This window comes from Macaca mulatta, chromosome 2, assembly GCF_049350105.2.
Source record: "Macaca mulatta isolate MMU2019108-1 chromosome 2, T2T-MMU8v2.0, whole genome shotgun sequence".
NCBI lineage: Eukaryota > Metazoa > Chordata > Mammalia > Primates > Cercopithecidae > Macaca > Macaca mulatta.
Genome location: NC_133407.1, coordinates 186275934 through 186293985, shown reverse-complemented (window position 1 = coordinate 186293985; position 18052 = coordinate 186275934). Strand labels below are relative to the sequence as shown.

The 18052-nt window shown below is 35.9% G+C and overlaps 1 protein-coding gene and 1 long non-coding RNA gene across 2 annotated transcripts in view; one reads left to right on the top strand and one right to left on the bottom strand.

The window, feature by feature from the left end:
• The window catches only part of EPHA6 (EPH receptor A6), a 927196-nt gene that overhangs the window by 294184 nt on the left and 614960 nt on the right, over positions 1 to 18052 (top strand). The window lies entirely within an intron of this gene.
• Positions 8120 to 10769, bottom strand: LOC114676455 (uncharacterized). The gene is made up of 3 exons (XR_003727517.2): positions 10714 to 10769; positions 9881 to 9954; positions 8120 to 8139 (listed from the first exon to the last, which is right to left on the bottom strand). It is a non-coding gene; the product is annotated as an uncharacterized LOC114676455 (long non-coding RNA).

Genomic DNA, 18052 nt, shown 5'->3' with positions numbered 1-18052 from the left:
TTGTGGCCAATGATAATTATATGTAAGCTGATCTAATACAATTGTACAAATGTTCTCTAGTACTGTGAAGAGTGCTATTGGGAGTAGTAAAAACTGAACTAACTCTTAAGAGTGGATTACTGGAAAATAAAGTTAATGACAGAGTCATATTTGAGCTGATCCTTGATAGACGAGCCTGATTTCGTATCTGCATCAAGAGTGTACATGAAAAAGACTTCCAATATAGCTGGAAAATAGGCTATATGGTGTGTAGCAGACTGTGATAGGACAAAAATTAAAGTCAGCTATCAGAAGGCCTTAAAATAATTTTAGTCTGTATGTCATGGATGGCTATGTAAGGATTTTTGTTTTGTTCTGTTCTGTTTTTGAGAGAGAGGGTAACTTAAACACACCTTTATTTCAGAAAGGAAGTTTGAGTCATACTATGTAGAACAGATGATCAGTGGGAGCCTAAATTGGAGGGAATATAAACCAAATATGAGACTGTTGAATTAAGAAAGGTAAGGAAAACTATGAAATATAATTATTACCAGGTGAAAGAAAAAAAGTGTAGAAAAGGAGAGGTGGGGAATTACTGGACTGAATGGTGATAGCGTAACTAATAAGTTAGGTAACTAAGGTATGCAGGGGAAGGAACAGAGAGTGGTAGGAAATGTTAATTTACTTTAAAAATGTTGTCACTTTCTATTTGACTTTGGCACAACCAGATCTGTTTATTCTATATGAAGCTGGAAATTTGCATCTGTAACTCAGCATCATTATGGAGACTTCAGCTCCAATAATTGAAACGGATGAGAATGTCCAGCGCCAGAGAGGGAGAGAATGAGAATAGAGAAAAAAAGAGTTGGGAATCCGTTGTATGTTTTGTGGGTGTGTGTCCCTTTATGTAATTGCAGTCATTGCATACACTCACTTAATATTATGCCCTAAATACTTTTCTCCATATTGTTATAGAATCAGAAGGCTTTTAGGATGTTGGAATTAAGAATATTGTGGGGCAAAACTACATATTTGATGTTATTGAAACATATCATCGTCAGATGAAAAGCACTTTTAAACACAATCACCGTTATATTGCCTAACTGCCTAAAAACAAATCATAGTACTTGCAGTGTAGTTTCAACAGGTGATAATTATATAAAAAGCTTTTGATTTTTGTCCCAAAGGCAAACTGAAGATAATTCAGCACTGAGACATTTCTTTTTAATTTCCTTTAATACCTAAGAAGATTTTCTTCTACAGTGAGAGCATGTATGATAAATGGAAACAAAAAATAGGAAGCAAATTATTTGCATGTATCTTCTTTTAAAACACTGGCTAATTCTAAATATTTTGTTTTCAATTAGAGTATCATAATCTTTGTTTTCTTCTTCCATCTTTATTGAGGTATAATTCACAAGTAAAATATGTGTATTTTTAATGGTATACAGTGTGATGTTTTGATATCAGTACACATTGTGAAATGATGACCACAGTAAAGATAATTAACATCTATAACTTCACATAGTTATATCTGTGTGTATATATGAAGGAACACTCTAAGGAATTTTCAGATACACAGTACGGTATTGTTAACTATAGTCATCATGCTGTACAGTAGATCTCCAGAACTTATTCATCCTAATAGAAACTTCGTACTCTTTGTCTACACCTCCCTTTCTTCCACTACCACTAGGAACCACATTATATTCTCTGCTTCTATGCATTTAAAGAAATATTACACATATAAGTGAGATCATCATGCAGTTCTTGTTTTTCTGTGCCTACTTATTTTACTTAGCATAATGTCCTCCGGGTTCATTCATGTTGTGCAAATGACAAGATTTCCTTCTTTTTTTTTCCAGACTGAATATTTTCTCATTCTGTATATATACCATTTTTATACATTTATCCATCAATGAACACTTAGGTTGATTCCGTATCTTGGATATTGTGAATACTGCTGTGATGAACAAGGGAGTACAAATATGTCTCTTGGACATATTGATATTATTTCCTTTGGATATATACTTAGAAGTAGGATTGCTGGATCATGTGGTAGTTTTATTTTTAATATTTTGAAGAATTTCCATACCGTTTTTCATAATGATTTATTAATTTACACTTCTACCACAGTTTTCAACAGTTACTTTTTCTCCACATTCTTGTCAACACTTATCTTTTGTCTTTTTGGTAATAGCCCTTTTAACCCCATGAAGTAATGTCTCACTATAGTTTTAATTGTGTTTTCCTGATGATCAGTGATGTTGCACGTGTTTCATACACCTGTTGGCCATTTGTATGTCTTCTTGGGAAAAATATCTTCTGAGGTCCTTTGCCCATTTTTAATTGAGTCATTTGTTTCCTTACTATTGAGTTGTTTGAGTTCCTTAGATATTTTGGATATTAACCTCTTATAAGATGTATGGTTTGCAAATTTTTTCTCCCATTCTATAGGTTCCTTCTTCATTCTGTTGATTGCTTCCTTTGCAGTGCGCAAGATTATTAGTACGAGGTAATCCCATTTGTCTATTTTTGCTTTTGTCTCTTGTGTTTTTGAGGTCTTAGCTATAAAATATTTGCCTAAACCAATGTCCTAAAAAATTTCCCCGCTGTTTCCTTCTAGGAGTTTTAAAGTTTCAGTATGTTTACATCTTTATTTCATTTTGAGTTGATATTTGTATATTGAGTGAGATGAGGGACTAATTTCATTCTTCTGTATGTGAATTTTCAGTTTTCCCAGCACCGTTTATTGGAGAGATTATCTTTTCCTCATTATGTGTTCTTGGCACCTTTGTCAAAGATTGATTGACTGTTAACGAATGGATTTATTTCTGAGCTTGCTGTTGTGTTCCATTGGTCTATATGTCTGTTGTAATGCCAGTACCATGCTGTTTTGATTACTTTATCTTTGAATGAAGGTTGTGATCTTAGCTGTATTTGTTTGCAAGCAACTGTGCATCTAAATCTCACAAGATTTCTTACACTAGATATGAATTTGGTCATAACAAGAAACCAAGTATGAATGGTGCAGCATAATTATTTTATTCTTAAAAAACAAATCAAAATATATTTCTTTTTTTTTTTTTTTTTTTTTTTTTTTTGAGGCGGAGTCTCCACTCTGTCGCCCAGGCTGGAGTGCAGTGGCACCATCTCGGCTCATTGCAAGCTCCGCCTCCCGGGTTCACGCCATTCTCCGGCCTCAGCCTCCCGAGTAGCTGGGACTACAGGCGCCCACCACCGCGCCCGGCTAATTTTTTGTATTTTAGTAGAGACGGGGTTTCACCGTGTTAGCCAGGATGGTCTCGATCTCCTGACCTCGTGATCCGCCCGCCTCGGCCTCCCAAAGTGCAGGGACTACAGGTGTGAGCCACCGCGCCCGGCCCAAAATATATTTCTTATATGTGGTAGTTCATATACAAAGAACTCTGTATTATTTGTTGCTATATTCAATTCCTTTAGTGTTTGGCATGATGTAATAGTGCAATGAATATGTCTCTAAAATCATCCACTGAAAAGAGAATTATATTTTGTAAACTTCCTTTTGATCTTCAAATACTATTTGAAATAACTAGCTACTAAGAGTTGAAATTCATTAATTTGAATGAAATCATTAAATGATTATATTTCATTAAGATTTAATTTTTACTGAAGCCAGAGCAACTTTATATACAAAAGATTATTTCAAAGTCTTCTGGTGCTTTGGAACTTATTTCAGAGCATCTGCCAACTTCTGATTCAGAATGTTATATAATCTGTGTGCATATTACCAAGACATGTGATTGAATATTATTTGTCTTCTTTTTCCATACTTTTGCTTTCTGGTTCAGTTTTGGAGCCTTTCATTCATAAATATTCTATAATCAGAATTTATTTTATTTGAAAAACACCTTAAAAACTACCTATCTCGTCAACTGTCTAATGTGTACGGTATGTTTGACAAATGTTCATTCAAACTGTGCTTAAACTTTTGGAGACTGATAATTCCCACTTTTTTGAAATATCTCAATATAAAGATCTTACCTAACATACATCTTCTCTTGCCTAGTCTTAAAACATTAGTTCCTTTTCTGTTTTTTTGCTAAATAGTTTCCAGTTTCCTCACCATATTCATTTCAGTTTGAATACCTACTAGGATCCATTTGCATAGGGTATAACCTGTATATTTGAGAATCACACAAACATGGCTTAAAGTCCTATTTCCAGCATAGTACCCGTGATCTTGGGAAAATTGCTTAACTTCCCGAATATTAATTTTTGCATCTGTAAATGCTACTAGCAGCAAATATAGAGGCTATTGTGAGGACTAAGTTAAAAAGTGTCCAAAATATTCTGTAAAATACTCTCGTAATTTAACATATTTTCATTTCCTTCTCTGATTTCCTATGTTTACTAACAGATCAATACCATCTCTTCAAATGTTCTAGATACTGCTAAGTAACACGAAGATTGCTTCAGCTTTCTGGCAGTCTTTTGGGCTATTTACTCACAAGATTCTATCAAGAAAAAATTAAATCATTTTTGTACAAGAAATGCTAGCCTTCCTATCAATACCATATATATATTTGGGCCCAGCTGGTTAAGCCATGTCTTAGAAATTTATTGAGTCAGCCAGTGTGTTACCCAGGCTCCCAAATTTGTCTGTTGCCAACTTGATTATCACTTCCCATGAATCAGTGACAAAACACTGAAACAAAGTAGGACAGGAGCAGACTCAAACCAGGCTACTAAGAAACTATGCACTAACTCATTACTTGGCACACTTCATTCATACAACTGCTTCCAATTCATCTCACGTTACCAGGATCTAACGGATATTTCTCTAGTGTCAGATATTTCTCTAGCCGTCTGTGAGTTGCCTTACAGGAAGAGGGCTAAAATCCAAAGAGCAAATCAGTAGGTGAAAAAAAAAAAAAAATGGAATTGGAGATGATGAGACAGAAAAGCAGGAGGATTCTGAGTGATTACTATGAATGAAGAAATGGAAGTATTAATAGTTTTGCTTTGTGTGTAAATGGAGTTGTCTGAACTTACGGAAAAGGCAGACACAGAATCAACATATAACATTTGCTCATGTTTTTGTGTTATTTTAGTTTTTTACTTTAATCTGTCAAATAGTTTTTGGTAAACTCTGTTGGATGCTTGTTTTTCTTCTTCCTCTGCAGAAGCTCAAATATTCATATGTGCTATGCAATTTCATTCAGGATCAGTATTAACCCAGTTTTAAAAATTCACCTTTGCCCTCCTTTTGAATGCTGAGACTCATTTGCTGACTTCTGGAGTTGCAGCCTTGTCTCATTATTTCCCAAAAATCATTGATAATATCACATGCAATTTTCCTTATAACACTGGAATATAGTTTGTGTGAGAAAACTTGAACTAAAGAAGTTAGTTGTCTTCTTATGATTCCTTACTCATTTGGAGCTCAGATTTCTTGTAGGTCAATGTATGTCTTTGGTTCAAAAATTATTCTTTCTACTGATTAACCAAATATGAATTTAGATGCTTCACTTCTTTTTAATTTCATAAAAATTAGCACCTTAGTGGTGTGTGCCTACCCTATTTCAAATTTATCATCTGTATATTTTTAAGATAAATCATAACAAAATTATTACTCTTCTAGAAACAGTAATTCTTCTTAGAAGCTCAGTACAAGTAAGTTTTATAAAACTTGTGCAATTTTTTTTTTTTTTTAATTTAAAAGTTTTTAAAACTTTGTGTGGCTATTGATTGTACTTAGAGTAACCCATATTTGCATGATTAGGGAAGTACAAAAGCTTAAAAATTAACCACTTCACTGGTAACGTAGAAAAGCAAGTTGATAATGGACTGAGTCACTTCTTCTTGTAGGCAACTGCTAACATGAGGAATAGGTTTTTAAAAATTTAATTTCTGGGCCGGGGGCGGTGGCTCAAGCCTGTAATCCCAGCACTTTGGGAGGCCGAGACGGGCGGATCACGAGGTCAGGAGATCAGGACCATCCTGGCTAACACGGTGAAACCCCGTCTCTACTAAAAAATACAAAAAACTAGCCGGGCAAGGTGGTGGGCGCCTGTAGTCCCAGCTACTCGGGAGGCTGAGGCAGGAGAATGGCATGAACCCGGGAGGCGGAGCTTGCAGTGAGCTGAGATCCGGCCACTGCACTCCAGCCTGGGCGACAGAGTGAGACTCCGTCTCAAAAAATAATAATAATAATAAAAATAAAAATTTAATTTCTTAGTTAAAAAAATGGGTTACTTAAAAGAGTGTTACTTGTCATGTATATGTTTTTTAAAATTCCTAGTTCTCTTTTATGTTTTGTCTCATAACTTATCCTTAAGCTGACCAAAATAATTCAAATGTGTTGAAAAGAATGTTATTTTATAGATCATAACACCATGACTCTATGGTCTGGTGGGATATGTGAATACAATGATGAGTATATTTCTTTCCTTTTAACTAACCAAATAAGGTTTTTGGGAATTCATGCTATATTAAAAACTATAAACATAAATAATGTTATAGTGTAAATAAAATAATGTTATAGTGTAAATAAAAATAAACACTGGCTTCTAAATAATATTTAATATATAGAAAAATTAATATTGAGATGATAAATGCTTTTTAGTATTTTTTGGTGAAACAGATTCAGGAATGTTATGTCCTGCCAAGATCACACAGCTATTGAGAGAAAGCAGAATTAAATAAAATCCATATCCTTTTCAATATAATTAAGTGCTTCAAATGGAAGATATACCAGTTTCTCTCTTCCCACTGTCTCCTAAAGTATGAAACCTGTCAATACCACCCAAACTCATATTATTTTAAGAAAGTGTTTCCAATTATTTTGATATTGGAATCCTTTAGACAATCTAGTTACAAAAACTGTGTACCCTTTCTTCAGAAAAATTTATGACTGCCCATTCACAAGCTGCATTTAAGTAGTAACCAGCTGGGTGGTTGTCTAAAATGCTAATGTAAGAGTGGCACTAAAATGACAGTAGAAATATGTTGAGATAGAAGAGATTGTCTTACAGGAATTTTTCTTAGAGATAATCTTATATATAACTGGAAGTTTTATTTTCAAAAGCCTCTTGGGATGGAAGAGGTGAACTAAAAAATTAGGGCTTCCTCTCACTCACATGTCACTTTGGTGTACATTCCTACTTTCGGGTGGATTCAGTTATTGGACTGCTTCAGACTCCAAATACAAACTGTTTTTACAAAACCACTTGTCGATTTGGCTGGGTTGGCTGGGTGCCATTGTTGCCATGTGATGGAGACCTTGCTCAAAGGCAGACACTCATGGAGCGCTATAGGACTATATAACTGCTTTCCCAAGAGGTTGCATCCAGTTAACCGCAAGGTTTAATTTTTACTGAAAGAAGTATGCTAGTGTTGTAGGGCTGTAATCCAGAATAAAAGATAAAGGATGACTGTTGCTCCCAGTGTCCCCATTTCTTTACTTTTCCTAAAGCAAAGTGATCTGCTCCAGTTCTAAAAACAATGCTGGACAGATAAATTGAGAATATATTGAGGAACACCAAGTCACCAGCCTACTCTGCTTTTGAAACTGTATGGGATGCTTAGGTGTCTTGGTCTGGTCCCCCATATTCATCACATATCTTCCACACATTTTCAGGGAATTTATAACCACTTGATGCTTATAGATGTTATTGCCTATGTCTTCATTAATTATTTATTCAGTGAGGACATACTTGATTTGTTTTATGCGACCACCAGAGCAGGCACCAGAGAAAAGACAAGTAGGCAAGGTAAAAAAGAAACTTTATTAGCTAGCCAATGTGAAGGAAGAAAGGGCGAAGTTCACCGGTCTCCGGCAGTGGAGGCCGAGGAAGTCGCTCGGGCGTTCTCGGGCGAAGTTCCTAGGTCCGCATATGAGGAGGGGCGGAGGAAGTTCGTGCTAGGCGCCTGCCGGGAGCGGCTTTTCTGTCTAAGGCTTGGGAGTGGGAGGGCAATAGGTGGGACACGGGCGTGTCGGGGGCGTTCCGTAGGTGCGGCCAGGTAAGTTTCGGCTTGCGCCATGTTGCGCCTGCGCAGTTGGTCTGTATTGTTCCCCGGCGCGGGCTGCATTTTCCCGTGCGCAGGTAAGTTGGTGATGAAGAACCCGGAAATGCGCCATCTTAGTCGTCTTTGTCCTCTTCCCCCGTCCAGACAATACTGTGCCAGAAATTAAACCTGTTTACATAGGTACCCTCAATAACAAGTACAGTGGAATGATTACCATATTTGATAATATTACATTTGGGTTAAAATCTGGAATACTATAAAATTCACACAAAGCCATGATACATATTTTGAAAAAAACACAAAGAATTAGAAACTTCAGTTTGGTTAGCTCTCATTTGAGCTAGTATCAGTTGCTTCTATGGTATCAACAATCATTGTGCTTGACAAGGACATCAGCTTGAATTTTGCATGTCTCTGTACATTAACAATATCATCTCAATGACACATAATCATAAAATTAAATGCCTACAGTTTTCTATTGAATTACACACCTGTTGTTATACACCATGTTGCTTTGGTAAACATGGAAATCTATTGATTTTATATGTTCCATTTTTCTACTGAGTAGATGATCCTTTTATAAATCAAAATGTATTTTAATAGAAAGAAAAAACACTACAAATATCTTTGGGCCTATAGAATTCTCTTGGTATCGGGGAAGTTGAGTGATTCATTCTGAACTTGTACATATTTCATTGCTGAATACTTATCAATGATAAAAAGCTGAAAGATTACAAAAGATTGTATCATCCAGATAGAGAATGTGTTTTTGTCACCAAGAGCCTTAAAAGTCACTTCTGAAGAGTGTTAATCATATGGAATTCTTTATATACAAACCAGTGAAAGTAGAAAATCCATAACCTATTTATATGATTAAAATATTAAATATAAACATGTATGTGTATTAAATATATGTATGATATGTTGATAAGGCAAATCCTACTATTTTATGAAAAATAAAAGAGGTCATGAGGTTATTTAATGTTGGAGTGTTTGAAAAAATATTTATAATAACACTTTTGTTTAGATCTCTTTGTATACAAAGTTTGTCCTTATATATATGCTTATTTCTTCTCAGAATATTATTATTTTATCTGATTTATATATAGTTATAATCTATGCTGCTTTTAGGTTTATCAAAGAGAATTCTAATATATGTGACTTTCATTTCATCACTTATCCAAGGGTAAATGAAAATCACAAATCAGATACAATCTATAATACTTTTGTCAGTTTAAAAATGTAAAATAATAGCACATGTAGTGGTACTATTATTTGTGTTACACTTGAGTTGCACTGCAGCATTCTTTTCTTTAAAAATTCAGTAATGTATTTAAAAATGTACATGTGCTGCCACAATATTTTCCCATGGTTAATTATTCATGTGATAGCCTAGTATCTCGCCTTTTTTGTTCACTGTATATTAGTACTCCAAGTAAGGATTTTTTCTGCCTTAAGCAGCATTCCAGTTTGGTCCATATAATACTAGGATTATTGGTATCAACACCTGTCCTTCCCTTAAATTTAGGGAATTTAAGCCAATAAGCTACTCCCGCAGAAATTTGAAATTAGGAGCAAAGAAACTTTGGCGATATATATGTGGGTCCTGGAAATGTTAAATCATGTAGAGATGGAGCCGGAACAGCCCTTTTCAGGCATGCGTATAAATGTTAAGTTAATAGAGAAAACAGTCATCAAACGGAATCAAAAGGATAGTTTGAATTCATAGAGAGAAAGGGTCAACAGACTGTTGTGGACTAGAGAAACAATGGTACTGAAATCAGTTTGTTTCACTTTACAGAAACCAATTGCTAAATTTTCAGGAATTTTTGCATCTGGGGTGGATTCAAGTGGTCAAGTGACTTGAAATCAGTCGTAGTGATGTACTTACACCATGGAACTTAGAGGATGCTCCAAATCAGGGCCTCCTGTCCCTGAGAGTTGTTAAACATTGAGCAGCATAGACTGCCAGAGAGGCAGAGGGAGAGAGAGAGAGAGAGAGAGAGAGAGCTCCTGAGTAGTTTCTCTGATCCTTGACAGATTCCCAGTTCCCAGCACTAAATCCGTGAGAACCAGCAATGCTTTATTTCTATGGAATTCATTTGTATCCTGCTAATAAACCAATATTTATGTTCTGCTCATTTAGTTCCCACAAAAAAATTAACCAATTGCTGCAATTCTAATCAATGTAATTGGACGCAAGAAAACAGGATTGTAACTTATCATACACATGTGAAGTGCTTTATATGTATATGCCGAAGTCTGTTTCTTTATTGACCCCGTATAGTTTAGAATCAATCCCAAATAACATTTAATGTCAACTATGTTGACACCATAGCGAGACATCTTTTTCCATATGCATTTTAGTGTTAATCTGATCATCACCAAGAGGAAAATTAGGGAGGAAAAAAGACAATAAATTCAGTATCTTAAAAGATAAATTTAAGTATTTTATTAAGGATTTTGCATTTTTAAATATAGAGTTGTGATCAATTTTGGCCATCACAGGCATGCGGAAAAGTTTGCCCGGAATGATTAGAGAGGCATTCTGTTTAAAAATAAATAAATAAATAAATAAATAAATAAATTTAAAAAGTAAGATGTTAACCTGGATTACCTTTCTCAATTTTTTCCTAGTCTTGCTTTCACCACTTACTCTAATATCTTTAAGATTAGAGCGAGGTTAATAAATACCTTGTCACAAATTACCTTAAGCAGACTTACTGGTGGATGTTATTTTGAAGACAGGCAGCCACTCTTCCTTGTGTCTATCCCATCCCAACCTCGGCGGAGCTTCTAGATATAGAAAAATGCAAAATTCAGTGATTCTGAGACAGTCCCACTCATCTTGGCAAGATAAATGCAGCAATGTGTGCTTAACCCTAAGAGTTACTAAAGCCTAGTAACAGCCACAGGGGATGCTTCTGCCTGTCATTATTGACCTCAGACATTTTAAGGTTAGGTATCAAATGCCAGCAAGGGGCATGAGCAGTTCCAGATCTTTTTTTTGACTTGCTAGAAGCATAATTACTAAAATACAGTGACTGGCCCACTTTTTTTAAGGCCTCACAAATTTTAATTGGGAGCAGCTTGACCCCCCAAGTACCAAAGGAAGGATTTTACCTCATAGCAAAAAATCAAGCAATATTACTTAGAGAAATGCAGGATATCATAAAGGACTCTTACAAACATACATGCCTTTGGGCTATCAGATTTAAAGACAGAAGAAACTAATGCCCTGCTTGTTTTGTGTTTGTTTAGGAAATGCCACTAGAAGGCACATTGTTTTCCTCTTTGAACTAAATGTCTTAAGCTGTTTCAGGACAGGCATTAACCTTTAGCTAAGAAAGAATTTATTTAGGATATATATTGAAACACGCTTCTATTGATTGTTTCTGGCATATTGCATTAAGTACAGAATATTTTTATAGAAGAAGCTCACTCAGTTCAACAAGGCTGTTTTTTTCCTCCAGTTATGCTAATATGAAATTGAAATATTCTACTACCATATAAATAAATAGAAATATTTCTATAAAATTTAAGATCACATCTGTCATCACTATATGTATTTTGGATTTCTTTTTCCCTGGAATGCAAGAATAAGTGCAGATATTCATTGAGAGGAAACATGGAGCTGTTTTGATTTGTCTCTGGCTTGTAACAATTAGAGCAAATTATTTTTTGGTATCTTAATTTTTCTAAATTTAGAATAGTTACCAGATTATTCTCTCCTGCTTCCAAGAGAAATAGAAAAATGACTAAAAATTCTTAGAATTATGTGGATAAATTTATAAATGATTGAAATAAAATAAATATTTTCAGACAATAATACTCAAACAGGTGTTTGATTATTAATTAAATTACAGGTTGCTGACTAAATAGCCCGGAAGATAGTCTCAAAAACACACACACCCTTCTTTCACTGAATTTCAAACCTAGTTTTAAATGCTTTCAGATTGTTTTAGAGTATTCCTTTTATTGTAAAAGGACAAAAGTAAAGACCATTGATGTAGTTTGTCTTTGTAGAAGACTGAGAAATGGCTTCAATCAGAGACACACATCCCACTGTGCTTTGGTTTAGTGAATAGATTACAAAATGAGACTTATTCAAGATCAAATGGCAAGGAGGCTAGCGTTCAAGTCTGTGATTACAAGACAAAAGCCTATCTTGATGCAAATATGCGATTTCCTACTACTTTAGAAGGCAATTTGTTAGCCTTCACAGCATTGCTGGGCTCTTAAACATTTGGAAAGTTACTGCAGTTTCTTTCCTTGACCTAGGCTTGGGACTTATCGATTTAGACCTGCTGGCCATATTAACAAGTTATTACCCCCACCTGATTCTAATGGCCAGGGGATTGTAGTTCTCTAGAATCAGAATCCACAACACGGAACTGGCAGCTTGGAGCACAGCCCAGGATAGCTAACTGCAGGTGTGAGGCTTCAGCCCGCATTCTCCCAGTGCAGAAGAAAACAGTAATTTTCCCACTTTTCTGAACAGCAGTTTCAATCCAACAAGCAAAATGAAAAAGTAAAATTTATCCAAGACTTCTTGGCATTTAGCACAAATGACAATATAACTCCACAAAACTACCTCCAAATAATCACATGAAGAAGCATAGTAAGAAACAATTTATAAATGTGTCACTACTAAATAGTTTTCTCCTAGGATTTTAGATATGCCACACCAAAAGATGACAAATTAATTCCCATTACACTCAAATAACTGCTACTAGGTTCTTATGAATGTTACATTTGTTCTCCTTTGTACTCTGCACTAAGGAATGATGGAAAATCAGAGACTTTACCTGTGTTAAAAAAAAAAAAGGATTTGAAGTAGTAATACAGGAGAACATAATTAAATTCATTTGAACTAAAACTAGCTTATTAATTCAGTTCTGCAGATGTTTAAATGATCAATATTAGTTTATTAAAAACCACTACAGTAAGAACATAAAGAGGATGGACCAATGGAAGGAGGCAAAGGGAGAAGGCAAAAAAAAAAAAAAAAGAAAAAGAAAAAGGAAAACACTTAAATCTAATTGGGAAACGAAAGAAAAAATTAAAACTTAAGCATACAATAATAAACAAGGAAAAAGACTGCAGGGTAGGGAGAAATAACTTTTTCTCACCCATCCTAGATTCATGACTGAGGTCCCTAGAACAAAAAACAGATTAACAAGAGAAAAACATACAAATTCATTTAATAGGTTTTACATGACACAGAAGCCTTCTTAAGGAAATAAAGACCCAAGCAATAGTTAAACTTGTGTATTTTTATGTTAAGTTTGCTGAGAGTGGACAGCAGTCAGGGAGAAATGTAATTATACAAAGGGATATGATCTAATGGTAATAAACTGGGAGGGAACTTTGCAAGACCTTTACTCTGTACTTCTGTGTCTTCACTGATAAGGATGTTCCTTTCCTCCAGGTAGAGGGAGGGCACCTCTCAAATGAAGCTCTTATGATCTTCTTCAAGGGATGTTCAGGAAATTCTTCCAAGGTTTTATGACCTGCTTCATGGGAAAAGGGCTGGGGCAAGAGAATGAACTTCCTGGCTGGGCACGGTGGCTAACGCCTCTAATCTCAGCACTTTGGGAGGCCAAAGCGGTCAGATCATCTGAGGTCAGGAGTTCCGATACCAGCCTGGTCAACATGGCGAAACCCCGTCTCTACTAAAAATACAAAAATTAGCTGAGCGCGGTGGTGCATGCCTGTAGTTCCAGCTACTTAGGAGGCTGACACTGGAGAATCATTTGAACCTGGGAGGCGGAGGTGAGCCAAAATCGCCCCTCTGCACTCCAACCTGGGTGACAGAGCAAGACTCTGAAAAAAAAAAAAAAAAGAATGAACTTCCTGCTTCTCCTGTTTTCTCAAATTCTTTAGCTTCCTGGGTGCCATATTTGGAAATAGTGTGTCCTGAATCCCATCAGGACAATTCTGTGGTGATCTGGATGAAAGAGCTGTGAAATTCAATATTTAATTTTTTTTTTATTTTAGTAGCTTTAGGAGTACAAACGACTTTTAGTTACATAGATGTATAGACATGAAGTCTGGGATTTTAGTGCACCTATCACCTGAGTAGTGTACACTGTACCCAGTAGGTAGTTTTTCATCTCTCGTCCCCCTCTCAACCTCGCCCCTTCTGAGTCTCCAGTGTCCGTTATACCACTCTATATGTCTTTGCATACCCGTAGCTCAGCTCCTACTTACAAGTGAGAACATGCAGTATTTGGTTTCTGATTCCTGAGTTACTTCACCTAAAATAATGCTCTCCAGTACCATGCAAGTTGCTGCAAAAGGCGTGATTTTATTCTTTTTGTGGCTGAGTAGAATTCTATGGTATATATGTACCATATTTATCAATTGATGGGCAATTAGACTGAATCCGTATATTTACACTTGTAAATTATGCTGTTATAAACACATGCATGCTAGTGTCTTTTTGACATTGTGACTTCTTTTCCTTTCGGTAGGGACCAGTAGTGGGATTGCTGGGTCGAATGTTGGATCTACTTTTAGCTTTTAGTTTTCTCTTAGGCCTATCTGTTCGATTATAATACTGGATATTTAGCTTTTTGGGCATAGAAACATTCTAAACTCTAGACACTGAAAAATGTACATTTTGGGGTTTTTTTTTGTTTTTTTGTTTTTGGAGACAGTATGTCACTCTGTTGCCCTGTCACCTATACTGGAGTTCAGTAGCACGATCTCAGCTCACTGCAACCTCCACCTCCCGGGTTCAAGTGATTCTCATGTGTCAACCTCTTGAGTAGCTGGAACCGCAGGCACAGAGCCACCATGCCTGGCTAATTTTGGTATTTTTAGTAGAGAAAGGGTTTTGCTATGTATGTTAGCCAGGCTACTCTTGAACTTCTGGCCTCAACTGATCTGCCCAACTGCCCAAAGTGGTAGGATTACAGGCCACCACCGGTGCCTGACCCTATTTTTAGGTATTTTTACACTTTTCTTTCTTCTACTACCTGAATTTTTATGTCTTTTGTGTTTTTTTTGGGTTTTTTTTTTTGTGAGACAAGGTCTCCCTTTGTCACCCAGGCTGAAGTGCAGTGGTGTGACCTCAGCTCTCTGCATCCTTTGCCTCCTAGACTCTAATGATTCTCCCACCTCAGACTCCCAAATGGCTGGGACTACAGGTGTGCACCACCACACCCAGCTGATTAATGTATTTTTTGTAGAGATGGGATTTCATCATGTTGCCCAAGCTGGTTTAGAAGTGCCCATCTTGGCCTCTGAAAGTGCTGGGATTATAGGCGTGAGCCACCGTACCCAACCCAGTCCTCATTAGAATCACCTGTCTATAATAACAGAGACATCACTTCCTTTGTGTAAAAAGTACAGTAGTGGGGCCAGGCGCAGTGGCTCATGCTTGTAATCCCAGCACTTTGGGAGGCCGAGGCGGGCGGATCACAAGCTCAGGAGATCGAGACCATCCTGGCTAACGTGGTGAAACCCCGTCTCTACCAAGAACACATGAAAAAATTAGCCAGGCGTGGTGGTGGGCACCTGTAGTCCCAGCTACCTGGGAGGCTGAGGCAGGAGAATGGCGTGAACCCAGGAGGCGGAGCTTGCAGTGAGGAAAAAAAAAAAAGTAACAGTGGTAAATTCTGTGTTAATTATGTGCATTACTGTTAAAAACAATTTTTTCTAACACTTGTTAAAACAGTAAGGCAGACTTTATTCAGGATTATAGTAATAGGTGTAGGAATACTGCAGTGGAGTTTTGCAGTAGGGGAGAGAGACTGGGCTCAACTCTATAGACAAGAAATAAGGGAATTCTTAGCCAAGGGAGAGCAGGGTTGGGGAGTTGGTGGATGTAAAATTGCTAATCAAGTAGAGTAATTCTTGCTGAACTGACCTATCAGGATTTCCACAGAAGGCAGGTCAGGGTGATCAGATATTGCCTGAGAGACAGTGAGAGATGAGGGATTTGGGCAGATTATGAAGACTATCAGATATTGAGGGTGGGCCATTCTGGCTAAACTGATACAGCATTCTTGCTACAATTGGGTTCTTGAGAAAATGCCCTGGTGGAGCTCAAGGAGCTTAACTAGAGTTCGGTCAAGGAATAGTCTTTGTACAAACTAAAATGGAACTTAAAGGTCTCTCATATGATCAAAATAAATATTATTAAGTATCTGTCAAAGTGCATTTTGTTGGTAAAATTATTTCTTTTTTTCTCGGGTGGTGGTAGTGACAGTACATGGAACTATCACTCATTTCTGATATCGACCTTTGATATTTTCTCTCTTGGGTTATGCACATGTCTGCAGTATTCTGGGTACCCTTTCTACATCCTCTTACCATCTCAGGGTTGTTTTTTTGTCTTTTTCTTCATTTGTTCTCTAGTTACCATCTGCCAAACTGGATTTCACAATTCTTCTACATATGGTAGTTAAATTCAATTTGCTTTTATTGTAAATTGGTTTGGTCATAATTCAGGTTTAATCCAGTTTTTATAGGATCCTGTTAATGATTTTGTTTTTTTAATATCTATATTCTATTTAATTATACAAATATTTCTAATTGACACATTTTATGACTGTCCTGAATGCTATTTTTGTCATTTTTCTGCACCTGTTAAAATATATCCATTTCCTTAAACAGACTTTACAGCCTGAATTACAAAATTTCCACTTATACACATCCTAATTTGTTTGCTAGCCTATTGATACATCTTTCCAGTTAGACAGGTTCTTTAGCTATTCTCATGCCAATATGCACATTAATTCATTAGACATTAGGGGAATATTAAGGAATGTAGACTTGAATAATTGGATTATATAAAACTTCTAACAAGACTATGCTTATTCTAAGCTATGTGTACTTACCTAGATCTGTTAAAAGTGAAATACTTTTCACTTATTCTACCGTGATTCACCCTTATTATAAACAAACTATATTTCCATCCTAGTGAGAAGAGCTAAATTTGTATTTTGGATGATATGTTGCTGAAGAAATTATTATAGTTATAATTATTGTATTGTAACCATTCCTGTGCCATTTAATTGACACAAAGTGATCTTTAATCATTCAGCAGTTAATTCTTTCATTATTCCATCAGGAAAAATCAATAGTGCAGTTGATTTATAGCTGTAGAAACTCTGATACTACAGTGGCAGATTAAAATTGCCATAGCAGAGAAGAAAAAGAACTCATATTTAGAACTCGTATTTAGAAAAGGGAAATTAATTCTGCAAATGCATGCTTTGCTTAATTTTTAGATATATAATGTAAAATATACAGAAGTCTACATTATATGAATGTATACAGTGGTATGTATGGAGATTTTTGAAATATAAATGGTAGTAATGTATGCATGGGTTCATATAGAAATAAATGGATGGATAGATGATAGAAGATAGAGAGACAGACAGATACCTAATACACCCTTGTCAATATCCCCCAAAGTACTGTATAAAAAATAGGAACAGATCAAGGCATACTTAGAATATTCCTTAGTCATAATAATAGTTAAATTGAACCAAAGCAGTAACAAATGTAAAACAATTGTAATAGGAGTTTTTTCGTGCCAGATTTGTTAGTAAAATAATAAGTAAGTATGAGGTATTGGAAAAATCTGTGAATTTTTATTATATTTATTTCTTGCATAATATTTATCACAGTTACTTCATTCTTCCAAGAAAGGATAATTATGTTCACAAGACCTTATTTACAAGTGGATGACTAAAAATGACCCGAACAGATGCCTTGTGTATTATCTAGGCAGTCTGCCAAGAAATTGGCCACAGCAGAAAGGATCAGAAAGTTCCCACTCAGTCCAGACATGTAGAGTAATACACATTTTCCTCTTGCTGTACTGTTATTGCTAAAAATAATAAGCTGGAAACTTTTGATCTTGATCAAGCTGTTTGGCTGTCTGTTTATACATTATTATACAGGTTGTATGTTAGGAAGTCAGCCACAGCAGGCAAACAGCCTTTTATGGTTTCAATCATAACCTAAATGACCCGCCATGTTAAAAACAAAACCAAACCAAATCTATTATGTCTTCCACTAAGGATGAAAAAAAGCAGATTAGGTA